The 20,818-nt window shown below is 29.8% G+C and overlaps 1 protein-coding gene across 8 annotated transcripts in view; it reads left to right on the forward strand.

Annotated features, from left to right (window-relative positions):
- The first annotated feature begins 9,299 nt into the window (after nucleotides 1-9,299).
- LOC129958373 (transcription factor E3-like) overlaps nucleotides 9,300-20,818 on the forward strand; it is a 59,533-nt gene continuing 48,014 nt past the window's right edge. For 4 of the 8 annotated variants that reach the window (XM_056070812.1, XM_056070819.1, XM_056070813.1 and 1 more), the window contains exon 1: nucleotides 15,329-15,545. The gene's annotated coding sequence lies outside the window, so the exon portion shown is untranslated. Of the gene's footprint in view, nucleotides 9,508-15,322; nucleotides 15,546-20,818 lie in introns of those variants that run through there. The other 4 variants (XM_056070814.1, XM_056070816.1, XM_056070815.1 and 1 more) reach the window with 3 other exon arrangements.

Below are 20,818 nucleotides of genomic sequence, written 5' to 3' on the forward strand. Positions count from 1 at the left end.
CAGCATTCGGAAGTCATTCAATAAGTAGGTACTTGGTGGCAATTACTACTGCGCGTGGCTGTCATCGCTACAGACTAAGACAGTTTAACGACAGTATGGAAAAAGTTGTAACGAACCAACTCATTGAAGAATGATGACATAATGCGTATTTCTATACTCTGTTTCACCCTAACTTGGCAGTATTGTAAAAGGTAGAAAATGTGACGCTCCGCGTTGAGAAAGAGTTCCCCATCAATTCCGACTTTAAAATAGTTAAAATGCGCAGAAATTTATCAAATAATATCATAAATTACAGAAATCCTTTTTTAATCAGTATGTATTTAAAATTCTCAAGTTAAAAGTGCTTATCTGTTAAGTAGTTTGTAAATAAAGCGAACGAATAAAGCTAAAAGATTGACATAATGAATTCCACTTTGGCTAGAACCGGTCTTCAAGGTCAAATATTTGGCGCGTTTTTCTTTTACGCCTCCGCCAACTCAGCTTCATTCAGTTCGCAACCATTATAATCTTTCGTACTTTTTTATTCTCGCTTTTTTACCAGCTGATATTTTTGATACTATTAATCACATTAGTAGTTATTAGTTTTGATTGTTGAATATTTATTCGATTCGTTATTTTTATTCACTTCTAAAATGTCTGAAAAAGAGAAAGTGTTATCACCGACTACGCTGAGCACACCTTCAAGACAAGTGAAACCAACAAAAGTGCAGCATGCAGAAACATATTAAACGTTTATTCTCGACTCCGAGAAAACCCTCAAGATTCTATCAATCAAATCGTCGATAAAGTTTCGCACCTTACAGGTGTTTCGCAATGAACAGTTTTCCTTTTGAAAAAAGAAATAAAGGCATCCAGTTCTTTAAGTACCCCTGGAAAGAAATGATCAGGCTCAGTAGGTAAACATTCAGGTCTTGTAAAATAGGATGATTTTACATTATCCTGTATTTGACGAAAAATCCATGCATATTTTCATAGAAATGAGATCCCAACATTAGATAAAGTTTTAAAAGATGTGAACGATTATACAGATATCTTTTCGAAAAACATTAGCCGAACTACGCTTTACCGAATATTGAAAGATTTAGAGTTTTCTTTTGAGAAACGATGAAACGAAATGAAATAACATTAATGTTTTTATTAAAATAATGTATCAATAATATTGAAAAAATAATGAAAATAAGGAAGCAATTAATTCTGCGATAAAGTGATAATATAATAAAGTAAATGAATATTTACTATTTGGCGAAAAATTTGCGAGATAAAGTTTCGCCGGCGATCTACATTTCTAGTAACTTTGTACTTTAAAGTAACCCAGTTCCCCTGACAGTGACTGTGATTCGGCATGCCTAGAATATACACTACTGCCAAGTTAGAGTGAAACAGAGTCTAGTCTCTCCTTAGATCTTGGGGTTACGCTCTGCTTGACTTCGCCAGGATTAGCAGATTTTGTTTAAACTTTCGTTCTCAAGACATAAAGACGCTTCAGAGAGGATTAATTCTTTTTCTCTGCGCTGCATTCAAGTACTTATCTTGTGAATTAGCTGTTAAAAATGGAAGCTTGGAAAAGAAACTGATTTAAAATATATAAAAATATCTGAAACTTTTGTGCTGAAAACACTTTGCATTGATTGCTTCAACCATTCTTTTGCAATTAAATGTTTAAGTAACTTTTTAAAGGATTTTTATTATTTACGTTGAATAATATTAATAATTAAGCTGTATATATTATATAATTGCATTAAATACTAGTAAATGAAATGCAACACAATTCTTAAACATAGAATAATTTTTTTTACTCTGCAATTTTTAGTTGTCACGTTAATTAAAAAAAAAATCCTGACATGTATATTAAATATTTTACCTACATATTATGTTGCACAGTTGCAGGTTTTTTATTCTTTTTGAAAATATTTTCCACAGCATATTTCACAATTTTTCGAATATATTTTTGTCCCTCTTAGTCAGTTAAATCTTCATTAGAATTTATTATATTTCAAATTCTTCCTTCTCGTGTAACAGCAATTTGTTGTTAATACATATGTTTGGAATTATACAAGCTTCTGACTGCGCTAAAAGTTCCACAAAAGAAATTTTTGGAAAAAAACTTGTACACATTAGCGAGCAACTAAACGCTTCTTGGACTATGATAAGCCTAAACAACTCTATTGAATACATTTTCTCCAAAATTCGAGAAAGCCTCTTTCGTTTTGAATTTATTTATTTAATTTTAAAGATTTCTTTTGCACTATGTATTCAGCTCTAAATTCATTTTTCAGCTCCTCAAATCAAATTGAATTGCATCCTCAAAAAGGCATTATTTTAAAACAGGTTTTAAGAAATTCCCTTAACTACAATTTTTTTAAATAATTAAAAATCAAATATTTACAAACGATTTTTGCAGTAATGAGCAAAAATGTCTTAAAAGGAAAAAATTTGAAGAAGGTCGAATAGAATTATATATCAGTGGCCATTTATCACTTCAAAATGAACAAATTGAACGTCTAAATGCTGAAATTCTCTGAAATCAATCAACTGACACAAATTTGGCACGAAAAATTTGCTGTGTGGTTAAAGAAAATTTGTACCGAATAAATTATTTAAATTTGGACAAAAATCAGCGATGTTGTCTTTTGATTTTTCTTTTACTTTTTATTTAATATTTTGCGTTTCATCTCGCAGAAATCTTTCATATTCTTGTTATTTTTATTTAACTTCATTATGAAATATTTTAACTTTAGTCAGCCTTGACTTCTTTCAGTTTCTTGTATTTCCTTCATAATTATCTTTACACACTATATTTTTGAATTTCATCTTGCTGCGTAAAAAAGCATATATCTGCAAGATGAAGTAAACAGAGAAAAAAATTCAAGTCATTAAATAATTACATATCAGTGGTATTCAAGAAGTTATGATACAAAAATGATAAAAAAGAATTAGAAGAAAACGACAAATCGAATCAATATGTTTTGTAGGAATTGCAATAATGATTAATATTGAGAGAGATGAATTGCCAAATCTTAGGTAAAATAAAGGTTTTCCCCAAATCTAAATTTTGAACCAAGGTCAAATTTTGATTCACGAAATCTCAAACAGAAAGAGCGAGAGAAAAAGATTTCATGAAATTACACAACAATTGCTTTGAAAAAAAAATTATCGCAAAAACATTTTTAACGCAGAAATCTTATATCGTTTATTTTATTTTAATTTACATTACGTACACTGAATGTGCGTACATTTCTTTTTGTTGAGAACTAACAAGAAGAAGAATTAAGAAGGCTGCCTGCCCTTTACATTGAAAATTCAAATCATTAAATATCACATTCGGAAGCATGTAGTCATCATCAACAATATTCAGTTCTCGGTCTAGTGAACGCTGGGGAAGAAAAAGTCAAGAGTTTTGACCTCACGTTTATTAGGTGTGTAGCCGTTTAGTGGGACTAAAATCATATCCCACATAAATATTTCACGACATTTCGTAAATTCAAAGTTTGCTAAGAATTTTTGCGATTGTCTTTATAAAGTATATTTGGAAGTCAAGTTGTGGGGGAATATATATATATATATATATATATATATATATATATATATATATATATATATAGAAAATACACGAACTGAGAGGCGCTTCAATATCTCGAGATACTGTTGAGATCTCATCTCCTTTCTGGTTTACACTCCTCTCCATCTTCTACGATGTGCTTTTTTTTTTCTCTCCCAACTCTCACCGGCAAGTGAGAAGGTTCTTCATGAGAAGCTATCGTCAAGCTTCTAATGGATAGAATTTAAACTTCACGTGGCGGCCGTACTTCACCCATTTGAAGGACGGTGCATTGTGGTCCCGGGTGCATGAATTAGGTTGGTAGCTAACCGCTTTAATGATTAGTGTTCTGAGGATAAAGTGATGGTATCGCTTTCTTAGGCTTAGGCGTTAAGGATGTCGCCAGGAATGACTGAATATATACGTTTTGTATTGTGCAGAAAGTAAACGCCGAAACTGGATGCGCCAATAACCGGTGGCTGTGTTACCTCAATGGGCTTCGTGGTGGGTGGCGTTGTCCTATTCCTGCATTTCTGACTGTAAATAATCTTTGCAATCAGAAATGCAACAAAGGATGCATTATAAAGCGATTTTTTTTTCTCAGCGAATTAAAAAAAACGAAAAAAAGGAAGGTAAAATGCACAAAACAAATTAAATCGACACTAATTTAGAATAGTAAAACAATTCTATTGCATGAATTACAGATACAGGCAATGACAACAACCCTTTGGATTCCTAAAAGTAAATGTTCAAAGGATTTACCATTCCAAGCTTCAGATAAGTCGCATGTTGTTATTCTTGTAATTAATATATACGTTTATTTTACGTCACCCACATTCAGTTATTTAAGCAGACAAGTTGGAATTTTATCCCCTGTAATTAGCCTACCGTAATTTAAAATATTATTTTCACCTTATTATTATTTCTTTAATATTTAATATTTCTTTATAATATTTATATAATTAAAATACTGTTGAATTCTATGTAAAGATGAAATATGCGACATAATATTTAAAAAAAATTATTAAGATGAATAAATTTCTTATCCAATTATCCATCTGAAAATAAAAATATCCTCTTTTTAATAAAGCACATCGGTTTAAAATGAGATTTCGCATCTTACCAATCAGGGATTTTCTTTTAAAATATGGTTATTTCGTTCGCAATAAAAATTGATGCTGTTCATTTCTTAGGGCTAAAGAGACTAGATTGATAACTCATTTGAAAAGTTAGAGAAAGGCTTCTATTTTTAAATAAAAATAATTATAATTTGAATGTTTATATTAAAATTAAATGCGAATAATATCCAATTATTTTTGAAAACTTCAAGCTATAAAAAAGAAAGAAAATCCCTTTTTTGTTATTAACAAGCTGATATTTATTTAACATACGGACCCCAGCTATTGATTCTTTTCAAGCAAGCACCCATTAAACAAAACTAATTTTGTAGGTTGAGTTTAACCTAATCTGCCAATCGAAAGAGGGTTGTAAAAGAGCTTTTACGCAAATCATAAAACATTCAATTTGGTTATTTAAGCAACATTTTTATGACGGGTGGTGCTATTCTGATTATGTCCTTATATATTGACGGCTTGAAACCTGACATCATTTCGGTTGAGCTGCTATTTTCCAAAATAATCTAATATAGTTGCTGCGAAACTTCACGCTTTCTGCTTTGTGTACACATCTGAACTCTATGCAATCGATTTTAAGCTATTTAAAATTACTGCACTGATTTAAAAACAAAATCCCAATCTATATTGTTTCTAAGAGAGACATTGAAGCCATAAAAACTACCAAATCTTTTGATGATTAAATATTTTGAGCTGAATCACACTGAAAAAATATCAAAATCCAATTCTTTTGGATTTCTGGATATACTTAAATTTCAGGTAACGAGAAAGAAAATAAGTTTCAATATAATTAGAGAAGTGTGATAGGCTTTGGGATTGTCTCAAAATCAAATCTGGGTTATACAAATACTAATCAAGCAATTCAAAAACTCTTAATTGGGAAATGTAATGCTATCTTAACAAGAGTGAGACATTTTTAACTCAAAAATATCTTTAATGTACCGACTCGGCATTTGGGTCAATTATATTTTTAATATTAAACATTTTATGTGACTGCCAAGAATTTTATTTTTAGAGACAAACTCACTTTGTTGATTTAATTGATATTTTAAGAAGCAATTTTCATGAAAAAGGGTTTTCGGTTTTTAGCGATGACTCCATTTTGTTTCTTGAAATATATTTTATGCCTTCGAAAACAACAAATGTTTGATCCTTGTGCCAAAATTCAAACAGAAAACACACGCTTCTCCAAGCATCGCGAAAATAAATATTCTCCATCACATAATATATACATTTTGTGCCCATCCTTTTGGTGTTTTCCTTTTGTCTAGCTTATATTAATGCGCAAATCCAGAAGTTAAATTTTTCGGATTTCGGGAAAGCTATATCCGAATACTTTCGATCACTCAGTATATGCGATTCTTATTTCTGGATTCTCTTCTTTTTTTAAAATCCAATTTATGATAGCAGCTTAATTTTCTTGGATATCATCCTACAGAGATGTTTTAACTCCCAAAATTTTACTCTTTTCAAAATTTTTGTTTTAAAATTTTGGAAATATATCTTCTTAATATTTTAATAACGCCTTTTTTTTAAATCTCTAATTCTCGGCATTCGGATGCAATTATAAAACATCAATTAATAATTTTAGAGTAAGCTAAATAATTATTCTGAAGCTATAAAAGCGACAAATATCAGACGACATATAGATGAACTGTCAATAAATAATCGAACTTCTATGAAAAACAATAATTTGAAGCCAAAAATAATTTTTCAGTTTGTATTTATAGCACAGGTAATTTTTCAATGTTTTGAATCGGGATAACTTTGTCAGTTTTTGAAAAAAATTATGCTTGATTTTCCACCAAGTTCCTAAACCAAGCAATAAAAGGTACCGACGGCTTCATCGCATTTAGAAAGCATTTCTGCATGTTTTCATCCTTAACAGTTATTTATAAACTTAATCAGCATTATTGTTTTCAACTTGTTTTGTTTAATATAACCCTATTTCAGAACCACTTTTAAATGTGAATTCTATGTTACACCTCGGTTTAATAATATGACTTGGAAATATTGCATTAGAATTCTGAGTAAAAAAGCTACAGGTTAGCTTACATCTAGGGGTTGTTTTTGTTTCAAATTTTTGCATATTATTTCCAAAGTGCGTTTTCCGTGTTTTCTGTATAGATATTTCAGATTTGGACCAAATTGGAAGGCTGCGTATATCCAAATTATCAAGATACAACGTTGCAACTTACTCTCTGCATAAGAAAATGGAAAAGAATTGGTAAAATACAAACATTGAGAATAAAATTAAATGTCTCTGTTCCAAGAAACCTGGAAGCCAGGCTTTATTGAGCAGTAAAAAGGATGAGATTCTCGTTGCTTTTGCAGAATAGAGAATATTTCTTGGTGCTGTTGATATGCGACTCATTTTGAAAGCTTTCTTGGATTATGTGAGAGCTCATAGTTTAAAAACAAGTTACATGGGAGGATTATACTGTTCGGACAAACCAACGACTTTTTTTCATGTAAGTTTCAAAATAGTTTAAGATGTAATATTTTGACCCTGACCTATCAAATAAGAGAGTAGTGTAACCAAACAATTCTTTTATATACAGCCTCATATATGTACACAAAAACAATTTGTTCAGACTTGGGTTAATATTATTTAGAAAATTCACACAACAGTTGAAAGTTTAATCATGAAATAGTTCCTGGATCAAGTAGGAGAATAGACACCAAAAAGACGCTAACAGGCTTTTAGCTCAAAACAAATATTCCAGGGCCGCTCCAGAAATCCACCGATCTTTATCGGGTGGATCCTAACATAGAAACCCGAATCACAAAAGATCTTTTCAAAATATCAGAAACTTCATCGGACATTGACGTCTCTCCGAATTATCTTTTGGTGCCTCTCACTTCTCTCGTCTCTTCGCTCTCTTCTTCCCAAACACAAACAAAAATACCGCATTTTATTTCATTCTGATATCCGCCTTTGATTTTCTCATTGGTGAACTTATTTTCCTATCACCTAATAACTGCTCAACAATGTGTCCTCAGTGGTCTCGAGTCGATAGTGGGATTGTTTATTCAGGGTTCATTTTTGTAGCTGACCCTCCCGAACACCTGTTAATTATAATCAATTCACAGCTAACACCGGCTAAAGGCCACCTGACTTCGACATTTAATGACAACGGTTGCTGCTGATTGATCATTTCTACAACATCTGCGGCTCTTACCTGGATATAACATATGTCCAGACTCAATGACTCCACTAGTAAAAAGAATCCATATCTGGCGGTCTGTAGGCACTTAACTGTGTGTGGGAAAACGATTGACGTTACATCTGGCCCGAATGCTAATTACCATGCGAGGAAAAAGGGGGAAACGTTACAAAGAGCTCTTACTAGTAAATCAGCTAAAAGAATTCTTTAATTAGTAAAAAATGTCTTTAAAAGTGTTTCTCCGTCGAACCTAGTAAACTATGACAAGATTTTACTGATGATCCAAGGTCCAAAAAATGATATTTCGTAGGGGATGCAAGAATCCCAAAAGACCCTTATATCGTTTATATTGAAACAAATATTTCTTCCATGCGTGAAAATTCGGCATCAAGCGAAATTTTTATGCGGTTTGTCGTCTAAAGCAATTATGGAACACCTGAATATCTGGAGACTGATGGTGTGGTTTTTCAACTATTGAAGCTTGGAACGTTTGTTCTGTCAAAGTTACAGGGAGGGAGAGAGAGTATCAAACATTTTGTTGGTAAACTCACTCAGTTGCATGCAGATGAGAAGTCTGAAATATATTTTCATACGAGTGAAAGAGGGAAATCTTTACTTTCCAAACGTGCCTGATGAAGCTTAACAAAATATACAAGATATCGCTAGCATTAGTTACCTTCCTTATAATGAGAGCTGTGGAAAAATTACTTCTTTCTGACGGAATTAAAGAGAGAGAGAGAGAGAGAGAGAGACTTAGGCTCATAAATTTTAAGCATTCCAAATTTATGTTTCAATATTTTTAAGTATCTCCATTTACAATAAAGAGTCAATACCAATGAATAAAATGTTTTCATAGTTCAAAAAAAATCTTTTTTTTTCTGATGTTTTTTGAGAATTTTGATTGATTAGGAATATTTAGTAAAGTTCTCAAGGTAATTTGTCAAAGTTTCCTAGTTTACAGTATCTTATATTTTTTTTTTTACAAAAAATTGGAGTAGATTAATGAATAAAACCAAACTTAATCATTTCCACAAGCATATAAATTGTACATCAGTTTATTTTAAGTATATTAGGATAAATCATTTTACTTTCAACTGGAGTGAGTATAAAATTTCTTTCTGCTGTTAATCTATGTTGAAATGCCGTGGAAATTTATTTTAAATTATTAAGATAATTTCTGAAAGAGCAATTGAAAAATTATTCCCATAAGAATTCAAATCAATAATGAAATTTCTCTTTAAGAGCTATTGTGTTAAAAATTGAACGTTTCAAACTCCTCCACAACTACTAAGAATAAAGGAATTTTTATAAAAGATTCTATTTTCGTGAGCATGCAATGAAAAACATGTAAAAAGAATCTTAGAGGAGCGAGCAAACTATATTGTCTCAGAAGAACTTGGCAGAACAATAGAATATTTCCGCAGTTCTGTTGATTTATAGTCTGCGAAAGTATCTACAAGTACGAAGTGGAGAGAATAAATACGTGGATTCCATCCGAGAAGCAACAAATGGGGGTTTATTTCATTCTTTGAAACGGCTATGGCGTTGATTTTAGTGAAAAAGTTCAGCTTACTGTAACAGAAAAATGAGGGAAATTCCAAAGAAAATTAGAGAAATTTTATCAGAAGGAGCGGTTGTATTCTGATTCATATTAAAATGAATATCACAGGTAAATTCTATGATTATTTAGCATATTTATTTAATGTTATCTTATCGAAGTTTGGTAGTTGTACTTTTTATTTGCGAATGATATCGCACTACAAAATATTTCAACAGCTGATAATCGCTGTTTTATATTTGTATTTTATGTTATAGCAAATGATACGAAATTAATCTTAGTGCATAAATAGCGTTTTTTTTTTTTTTTAATGCTCACCACCAAAATAGAATGTAAAAGAATTACTTGGTAAATTTTGAATTCTAATTTAAAATGTTGTTTTTGTTACGTTTTACGAAATCATCATAGTATATCTTAAGATGAATGAAAGTTATTATAATTATGTATGCATATTCTAAATTTCCTCTTAAACAACTGGGTCGAATTAAATCAAATTTTGTGCATTTATTATACAAGAAAAGCGAAATACTTTTAAAATCTTATTAGGTATTCAAATAATTACAATTTTTTTTTTACACTTTGAATAATTTTATCACCATTTGTTTTAATTTCTCTTATTTGAATACATCTTTTGACTTAATCTTTGACTTTTGACTAAAGAAGTAAATTAACTATTCTTAAAATTATGCTTAAATCAAACGAAGACAGCCTCTCTTATACTTGGTAACAAAATTTGCAGTACTAATATAACAAATATTAACAACTGACGGATAAAATTAGCTACTGGTGATTTTTAAAAAGCATATGGTTCAAGTGATATTCTAACTTTAATTAAAAACAGATAAAAGGATTACTTGCATATTAATTTTTTGGATTATTTACATATTAGTTTGGATAATATTTTATAAGATAATTTTTACGCTGAAAATAATCTACATGAAATAATTTTAATTCAGAGCAACACAACTAGTTACATCATTAAAATATATAAGATATGAATATTTTTTTTGTATTTTTATGTAAAATTTACACTATCTAGCATAGCACTGAAATCATTAAATCTCATTGATAGCATAATAATTTTATGCAGCAATATTATTCAGAAATATTTCCAAACCCTAGAAATCTAATTACTTTTCTTTACAAACTTAATTTAGAAAAAATTCTACATGAAAAAAATTATCGTTTAGTAAATTTATTAATGATTTTATTAGCAGTATAATGAAAGACTGTACATGAATGCAAAATGCGAGTTATATTTGTCCCGATATTTCCAGTTTTATTAATGTCCTAATTTTTTTTATTTATTAGAATTTTGTTGCGAAAACCAAATCACACAAGGTAAAACAGCCTTCCTTCAAAATACTAGATTAGAAGAAATTTTTGCTTTTATAAATATATGTAATCCTTCAAAAAATAGTGATGATTTCTTTAACTATGCACATTCTTTAAAAAGAAATAATTATTCCTTTAAATAGCTACAATCCTTCAAAAAAAGTAATAGTTATCAAATCGTTTTACAAATCAATATCTGCACTATTTTTTAAAAGAATTCCTCGTTGAACAGAGTTGTTGGAAAATCCCTACAAATACTTTTCAATCTATCAGAAGTCATGGATCGAAAAGAAAAGAAAAAAAAATGAATTCTGGAAAATTATTCTTCGATTAAAAATGGTATCATAATAGTCGATTTTCAAAAAAGAAGTAGTGTAAGTTAATTTTGAAGTTAAGTTTCTCGTAATTTTCAAATCTGAATTCGTTTTCTGATGACCATTTTGCACAAATACCTGCTATATAATGTTTTTCGTGAATCGATTGCCCAAGGCAAGACATTTTTCTTTTAAATATTTAATTTTTCACAATTTTGTGTTTTGAAAATCTATTATTATGACACTTTGCGAAATCGTTGAAAACATTTTAAAAATAAGTTTCTTCCGTCTATCTTTCCTTCGTTCAATCCATTTTGGGTGATAGAAAAGCACTTATAAGCAATTTTTGACAAACTTATTTTTTTCAACTAAGCAGAATTTTTCAAAAAACAGATATATTGATCTGAAATTTTTTACCAATTATTTCCTTCAAAGTAAAACGCATTTATGTGAAATTCTGAAAATTTCGCTCCAATTAAAAGAAAATTATTTTTCCAGGTTTGTACTTTTTTTTTTTTTAATTTTACTTCTAACCTAATAAAGCTATCATAACGTTCGACAGCACATTTTTATAGGTCTTGTTAATATTACAATTTTATAATTTTAATCTTTTCTCTCAGATTAATAGTTTAAACACGAAAACCCTCTGCCTTAGTTTTCATCTCTTATTAAGTAACATATTTGGGTGCAAACTTAGAGGCCTGTTATAGATAGCCAACTCAGTTTACAAATTGCACCAATAAAATTGCTGCTCTGTATCTTTTCCAGGCCAAAGTACAATTCGACTGGACTATATATTCTCTTTATAAATACACAAACTGCATGTAGATAAAGAGCTGTCTACATATTTACATTTGTGTCATTTTCAATACAAAACTCCTAAATTATTCATATCATAAATGATTTGAATAATAAGAAATTTTCAAGTATAAAAACTTTCAGTCAAGTGCAAATGTGTTACTTTTAATACAAATTTTGACCTCAGTCATTATTTTGCTTTAAAGATTTTTAAAAACGTTTGAATGATGAAACATGCATTAATAAGAATTAAAAATACATCTTTTTATCTGTATATTAATTTATAAAATTTTATTAGTAATAATTATAATGACAATTAAACAGTATCCTCGAAGCATATTATTTAAAATAATGAAAAAAAAATCTTTAAGTTCAGCAATTAATTAATCTGTTTCTCCATATAAATTTGAATGACCGTTTGTTTTTTTGCTTGTTTGAAACTTATAAAACCCATATCTCTAGATGGATTCGAATAAAATTTACATTTTTGAGCACCTAAAAGAGTTAACTAAGCTATTAAAAATGTTTCTAAGCCCGTCTAATCAAGGTGAAATGGGGATTTAAAAGTTCAACATTTTTCCGACATAACTTCTGATCAAATCACCGCACAAAAATTGCTATTGCGCCATATTAAAACTCAAGCAGTTATCTTTAAGTAAAATCAATATCAAAATATTATTTTAAATCAACTTTTCAAAGTTAAACATAATGAAGAAGAAATGAAGTTACTTTTTTCGCATGACATTGACCTTACGCTGTTTGAATTCATAGAACAATTCCATGGAACAAACTGGATCTTAATCATCATTCACTATCGTTTTTGAAAGAAAATAAACTTAAAATCTTCTTTAATCACTGAAATTTTTCGTTTTCTATCAATTTGATGTTTTGGCATTAGGAAATGACTGCCTTTTTTATTATAAATCTCAATCAGTACATTAAAAAAAAAAAGGAAGTGATAAGTATCTGAGATCAAAGACCCTTTTAAGTTGCCTTCACCTCAAATCTTTTCAGTTATAATAGCTAAAAAAACGGAACCATTTAAAGAATAGAAACTTCATTTTGATTTGTTCAAAAGTTTACACCTATTACTAAAATTTATTTTATGATTAATTATTACATATTCCTATCTAATTTATAATTCATTATTACATATCTTAAAATTCTTTTTTTCTCAAATTCACTGCAAATTGGTGACATTTTTATGGTGCCATTTGTATCAAAATATTTAGTACATTTACATATTGTCATCAAGAATATATAAGTACACTAAATTTACCATTCTAGTGCTATAGGAAATGAAAAAAATCGATTACACAATTTCATTTCATAAACATGAAAAAAAAAAATTTAAATAATAAATATAAACTTAAACAGTTTATATTAGTGCATAAAGGAAAAATAATTTTTGGCAAAGATCTGTAGGTCAAAATAAAATTCAAATTACAAAAGCTTGTGCAGATAGGAATGTTCCAAGTGAATTATAATTGTAATCACATCTATAAAGAACATCTTCTGAATTCTATATAATAAATGCTTAAGAATTTTCGGTTTATTATGCTATTCATTGTATTTAATATCATTTTTTAATTACTTACTGCGCTCACGCTATTACGATTTTTGCTTAAGCTCCAGGTTTTTGCAGACCGTCTCCCTTTTTAAGACATTTCGATTAATAAAAGTATTTTTTTAAACTTCTCTACTTATTATTTTCCAGTTTTAATATGTTCATCAGAGCCGACAGATGTTTTATAGTAATTAATTCTGACGACAGAAGTCTTATACAACGGCCAAGCCTTGTCGAGAATTACCAGGTATTGTGCGCCTAACCAAATCGGACAGCTTTCTTCCAGTTGAATCTTAAAACTTAAATATAATAAATTTAATAATAAAAAATTTTTAAACGCACTTTTTTTAATATACTAAAAATTAGAAATTTTATTTCCTATATATTCTACCTTTTAGTTTTATGGTGCTGAATATAATCATAATATTTATAATATGTTTCAAAATAATAAATGTTACGAAATCTTAAAAGTAAACTTTTCTCAAATTTCGGATTACGTGTGGAATCAAAGTCTAAATTCATTTATTAACGAATAATTAAATTCTGAAAATGTTAAAATAGTGTATTCTCACCCAGAACATACCAGTGTTAAAAATTTCAAATCTCTACCATACAAGAAAAAATTATTCCAAATCCCATGTTTACAAACATGATATAGGTTACGTTAAATAAAGAGTACACAAATGGATGCAATGAAGTACTAATAATTTGTCGAAAAAGAAGTGTAATAAAAGTCAGATATCCATTGCAGTAAGAAAGATTTTGGAACGAAGTAATTGAAAACTGAGAAACAGAAAAAACAAGAGAATAAATCTTGATTTCAAAAAATATTGATTTCAACTTCACACATTTTTTCATAAGTTTCCTCTTATAAATTGTGAAAACAAATCGAATCTTGTCCAATATTTAATGCAAACCCATTTATCTTCCGTTTTGGAGTCATTTCAAAATTCTATTTGTAAAATCGTGTATAATTTTTTTTTTTTTAATTTGAGATATCCTGTACACAAACGATCAGATTAAACATCTACAATTTCCGTGTCAAGACAGTTCCATCCATCTATTCCCAATGCCAACGTTATGTTGGTAATGGAGGAAAACACAAAGGATTCAAAGGGCGGAAGAGCTATAAAATATCGTTTCTACGTTTGAAAAGTGAAAATTATGCAACCTTACTGGATAAAAGAGAAAGAAGATAACTCGATGTTCTAGCAATAAAATATTTAATATCTTTCAAGGCTTCTTATATGTACATTAATAACAAATATTACTATAAATTTCATTAATTCTATAAAACAGCTCCATGAAACAAGCTCAAACATGGCATTTAATCATTACGATGAATAATAGTTATCTTTCATCATTAATTATTTTCATTTGAATAACGAAGAATTTTTATAAAAAATTTAAAAACGAAGTTAAATTAATTCAACTAAAATGAAATTTCTTTCCGCAAAAAAGATTGCTCAAAAGTAAGAACAATGAGTAGAAAAGGAAACAAAGGTCGGGAGCCGCCTTTCTTCATTAATCGCATTTTCAAAATTATGACTGTTCTTTCATGCGGGACTTCAGAAAGAGATCAATTTTAAAATTTATTGACATTTCGTTCTAAATAGATGTGATGTCCTTTAATTGCAGCAAAGGCAAGAGGAAAATGCATTAGCTACAGTCAAAAAAGCTTTAATTTTTTTAGATCTCATTTCACAAATTAACTGAATATATGAAGAAAATAATGGATCACATTTCTTAGTTATAATTAAATTTATAATTATAATGCTGTTAATGAGTGATAAATAAAAATAAATAAAGTATATCATTGTTTATTACGCGCAAAAAAATAAAAAATAAACACAGTCGCAGCTCCAATTTTATGTGATAAGGGAGTCCGAAGTCCTGTCGTTTATCAGGATTTGTTGCGCCGACTGGAACTCCCCCAAACACCAAAAAAACTGTAATGGTTGCACAGATTGAGTCTAGATTTCGGATGTTGTGTTTCATTACATCGTAAAGGTCAGTTTCTCTATTTTTAAAATCAATAAAGTATTTGAGCTTCAAATGAGTTAAATGACAGGTTGAAATAAGAATATTTCTGCTACTTCCGTATTATGAAATCTTGAAAAAAATTATCTAAATATGTAAGTACTTACACAGTTTGTTTTTTAATTATAGATTATGTATGCGTAAATAATTGTATATTTTAAACAATATTCTCATATTTTTTTAATTACGTTTAATCACAAATTTGTTCCTTTAATCATAAATAATATGCTTATAATTTATTTTGTAAACTAGTTAATTTGTAAATTTTATTTATTCGATGGTATTTTAATTTTGATAAATGGATGGTTTCGTGCCTAGATGAAAGTCTTTGAGAAGGCCAAAAATTCTTGTTTGAATTAGAAATTCCAGGAAATACGAAAAAGAATGTTTAACAGCCATCTGTTCAAATTTTAGTATTTCTTTAATTTTGCCAATTTCATTTTCTTTTCCCAATTTCATTTATTCGTTAATTTTTGTTTTGATATTATTTTAGACATCCCTTACATCACTAAATTTCAAACAAAGTTATAATTATTCATATAATTAATGAATTTATAATTTTCGCATTTTAACTACTTGACCATTTTAGCTACTAAGTTGGTTAACTCAAATAATTTTGTAGGGTAAGAAATAAATTGTGAATAAATTTTGATTGGATTTTTCTAAAATCTAATATTTTTTTTTGTTTGTTTTACCTTGACACTTTGTTTCCTCTGTATTCAGCAATTATTGTTTTTGTTAGCTATGGAATGGTAGGATTTTTTCAGATAGAATTTAGAAAGTATTGAGCAGAAAATTTCAATGACACAGGACAAGAATAGAAAGATTCCGCCAAGCATACTTTAATGACAAATCTATTTGCAAATTGGATTCTCCCTAAGATAGCATTGTCTAATGTATGGGCCTATTAAAAATATCATCTGGATATTTAAGAAGTCCGTTCGCTTTTTGAAATACACTATTCTTAATACTTTTGAAACTGCTTCTAAAATCAGATAAAAAAATAATTGAAAAAAATTGAGGGATTCAAAGGTGATGAGGATGCAATTTTAATTGATTTGGAACAGATTTCGGGAAGAAATTCGGACGGATGTTTTTATGCGCACTATAGTGCTGTATTTAAGATTTAGTAAATAATAAAATCGAATTTTCATTAGTGTCCTATTAACTTTTAATTCGTATTTCCAAGCTGGAACATTTTCAGAAAATGAAATGTTTTCATCTATTCATTAACGACATTATAAGCATTGGTGGAGGTCCGGAAAAGTTAGTTGCCATCTCCAATGCCATCACTCAGTTTAAAAACATGAGTAGGAAAAAAGGAAGTCAATACGTTTTTTTGAGATCATCTAACTACATTAAAAATGAAATTCAATTCATAAGTAGTCCTTAGATTTTTCTCAAATACTCTGAAGTGCAGTGGTTTCAGGTTTTGCTAAGTTGCAAATTTAGTTTGATAATACTTGCACCAAAAGATAATTCTCACCAAACCATGAAATTAAGATAATAAACGAACATCAATGAACACATACATATGAATCGCAATTAAAATTTACTAAACAATAGGTTACTTGGTTCAATAGCTGACACTTAATAATCGAAGCTACACAAAGTTGGGCCCAATCATTTCACAAATTCCGTCTGCAAATGCATGTCATTAACTCAAATTATCTCAAAATTACAAGCAATTAATTTAGTTGGACCTGCAATATATATTATCCTAGTTTCATCTGAAATGGGTTACAATATACTTATATTAAACATGGATAATACAATAAATATACAGGCACTCGACAGATATCGCCAATATTAAATCGTACTAGATAAACTGGCATTTACAAAATAAATTCCGGCCTAAATGTGTCCTAAAAATCGTGAACGTCTTATTTCGATGCTCTGGAGATTCCAATAAAGAGAATGGGGTACTTATCACTATAAATCCATGAGGTCACACGTCTTCGTTCCTAGCATGCTCAAAAGGCTTATGCGCCTTAAACATTTCCGACTCTCCACTTATTCCTTGCTCTAACCCTCAATGACCGTTGGGTCACTGAGCTTGTATCGAACTCAACGCTTGTCCACCAGCCATCTAGAAATCACATGACGGTCTGTTTTCTTGTTGCAGTTTCGCGCCCCTTTTCCCAACTTTCGTACTATTATCTCTTACAAATCAGTAATATAATTTCATTTTTTAACATGTTATACTATTTAACACAGAAAAATCACTTTGCGTCTTGCAATAAAGATATTGTGAATAAACAAATATTCATTAACCAAGAGAAAAGTCCCATTCTCGTAAATAGAAAATAATTTTCTACAAAATTCCATCAATTTTTCTTTTACCATGGTTTTAGAAAAAATATCTGGTCATTTTTGGCATTTACACATTTAATTTGAAAAACCTTGTGTATTGAATTCCTTAAAAAAATGGTAACGAACATCGATATGTTTCGTTCTATAATTTTCTACTAGTGAATTGCAAAAAAACTTGTAGTAAAAATTTATAGATTGTCACAAAACGTTACATTTTCACTTAATTCCAAATTCAAACTTTTATTGTTAATTACATTCTGTAGCCAAATCAATTCCTTTGTTGCTTCTGTTAAACTAACATATTCCGCTTCCATAGTAGACAGACTAACGGATTTTTGTTTGAAAGTTCGCCAGGGAAAGTTCCGTCAATAAAAGTTATGAACCCTCCCATCGACACTCGATCATTCCTATTTGTAACAAAATCCGAGTTGGAGAAACATCTTAATTTTAATGATTTAATTTTTGAAAGTTCCAATTTATATTCTTGAGTATTTTAAACAACCTAATAATCTCAATAAACAATTCCAGTGTTTCATTCCTGGGTTTAATTGAAATTAGGATAGTACATTTACTGCATACATAATATCGGGTTTTGAGCGTATATCAATAAATGACAAAGATCCTATTAAATTTCTATAAGGAAATGCTAGAATTTATTCGCTAGTTTTGGGTGAATCTAACTTAGAAAGAACTTGACCTTTTGATATAGGTAAACTTACAGGATATTTATATTTTTCATAAATTTTACATAATATTTGAAAGCAAGATCTTTGATGCATAAATAGGCCATTACCTTGTTCTTCAAATTCTGTTCCTAATAATTTGTTTCTCCCAGAATTTTTAAAATCAAAATTTTTCTGCAATAATTTAATACGAAATTTACGTTTTAAATTTCTTTACCAAATATTATGTCGTCTACATAGAATAATAGAATTACATAACTTTCAAACATATATACACAATTAACCCACTCTAATCTCTTACATTTCAACTCAATTTATTTTCTGATTCCAAAAACCCTTGGCGCCCACTCTGGTGGAGCCCATATATTGCCCTACGTAACTTGCACACTTTGTTATCAGTTTCATATCCAGTTGGTTGCTTCATAAAGATAACAGTATCTAAATTAGCATATAAATAGGCATTAGTGATATCTATTTGAACATGCATCTATTTCCACAAACATACACAGTGAAAAATAGTCTTACAATAGTAAAGCTAACAACTGAACTAGACACCTCGTCAAATGACTCGCCTTTTAATTGTGTGTTGCTCAACTAAGCGGGCTTTGTGTCTAACAATTTTATTTTCATCACGATTTATATTATAAACCCAACGGTTTCCTAAAATTTTTGCATTGTCCGGACGATCAACCAAATCCCAAACTTTACGTTCCATCATTTCCCTATCCATTGCATCACACCATTTGGGTGCTTCCCTGGATCTAATTGCCTGTTTATAACAATTAGGAATACATGCTTCAACCACATTGGCTTCTTGTTGCCCTTCAGTCAAATATGAAAACTCCTGGGAATCGGTATCTTCCCTTCCAAAATCAAACTCGGATCATACTCAATGTTATGCTTCTTACAGTATCGTTCCATTTCGTTGAAAGATCTTAAACGGGTTGATTCCCCCTTGATACCATAATATACGTTAGATCCAGTTACTTTCCTATGTTTCGAATCCACATAACCTCTGAACACGGGATTAAGCTACAATTATCGGAAGATAAATCTGGTTTTTTTTTTTACATGGCGTTGAGGGCGTTTCTGTACTTGTCTTTGAAACTAAACGACTCGTTAACGATTTCTTACAGTAACAAAATCGTCCTCATCATCATAATCGGGAAGGTTTAAATTAAGTTTGGGGTAACTGTCAGTTTTCGGTTTAAAATCAATTCCTTTATTTTCTTCGAATCTTACATTAATAGTCTAGAATAATTTATTTTCTTCTATTAACCCTATCCTATAACTCTTAGTATGTTATGCATACCCTTAGTATGTTATGCATATTCCCAATTTTGCTCGCATACAGATTTTCTAATTTGTTTTGGCACACTAGCATATACCAAACAGCCAAAAGGTTTTAGATGCAATATTGATGGTTTTCTACCTGAATATTTTTCGAAAGGGGTTTTGTGACCGTCTTTGTGACAAATTCGATTCCTCGTATAAGTGAAGCAAAGTAATGCCATCTAGGGCTGTTAAATTGTATCTCTCCGCGACCCCATTCACTTCTGGCGTATATGAATTTGTTACCTCATGCTTTATACCCAGTTCTGCCAAGAAAGTATCCATATCTTTGTAATAAAATTCTAATCCACCATCAGTTTTGACTGCTATTAATTTTCTACTTAAAAAAACGCTCTGCTCGTTTCTGAAATCTCAAACGTATAAAATACGTCAGACTTTTTCCTAATGGGAAATACCGTCGCCTTTCTTGAATAATCATCAATTATACTCAAGAAATATTTATTACCTCTTTGGCTTTCAATTGGCATTGAACCACAAAGGTCCAAATGCAACAACTCCATTGGACGTTTTGACCTTACGGCGCCCCGTCTTTTTAAATGAAACTCTTGAACTCTGCTAATTTACATGGAATACAATGAGACTTGCCTGTTAATCGTGGTAGGCCTCTTACACTATCATCTTTACCAAGTAATCGTTATTAATATGACAAAAGCGTTGATGCCATATTTCAATTGATCCACTTTGTTTTGTCGGTTACATTACTAACAGACTTCATTTTTTTTATACTTTAGTATAATATAATGGTCAGGCTTAAAAAAATTCAAATTATCGTGACGCGTCGCAGAAAACAACTTTGTCCAGTCTTTATTAAAAACATTAATTTATCCAGTCCTTAAACCAATGGTACCCACAAAAGGCGCACCTTTACTTTCTAATCTGGAACCGGATAACAAATTTCTCCTCAACTTGGGATTAAATAAAACATCAGACAGTTATTTCATGAAAACAATCCTTATATTTCACTAAAAATCCAATTTTACCGATTCCCTCTACTGGACAACTCTTATCCTCCGTTGAAA

This window comes from Argiope bruennichi, chromosome X1 (genome assembly GCF_947563725.1).
Source record: "Argiope bruennichi chromosome X1, qqArgBrue1.1, whole genome shotgun sequence".
Classification (NCBI taxonomy): Eukaryota; Metazoa; Arthropoda; class Arachnida; order Araneae; family Araneidae; genus Argiope; species Argiope bruennichi.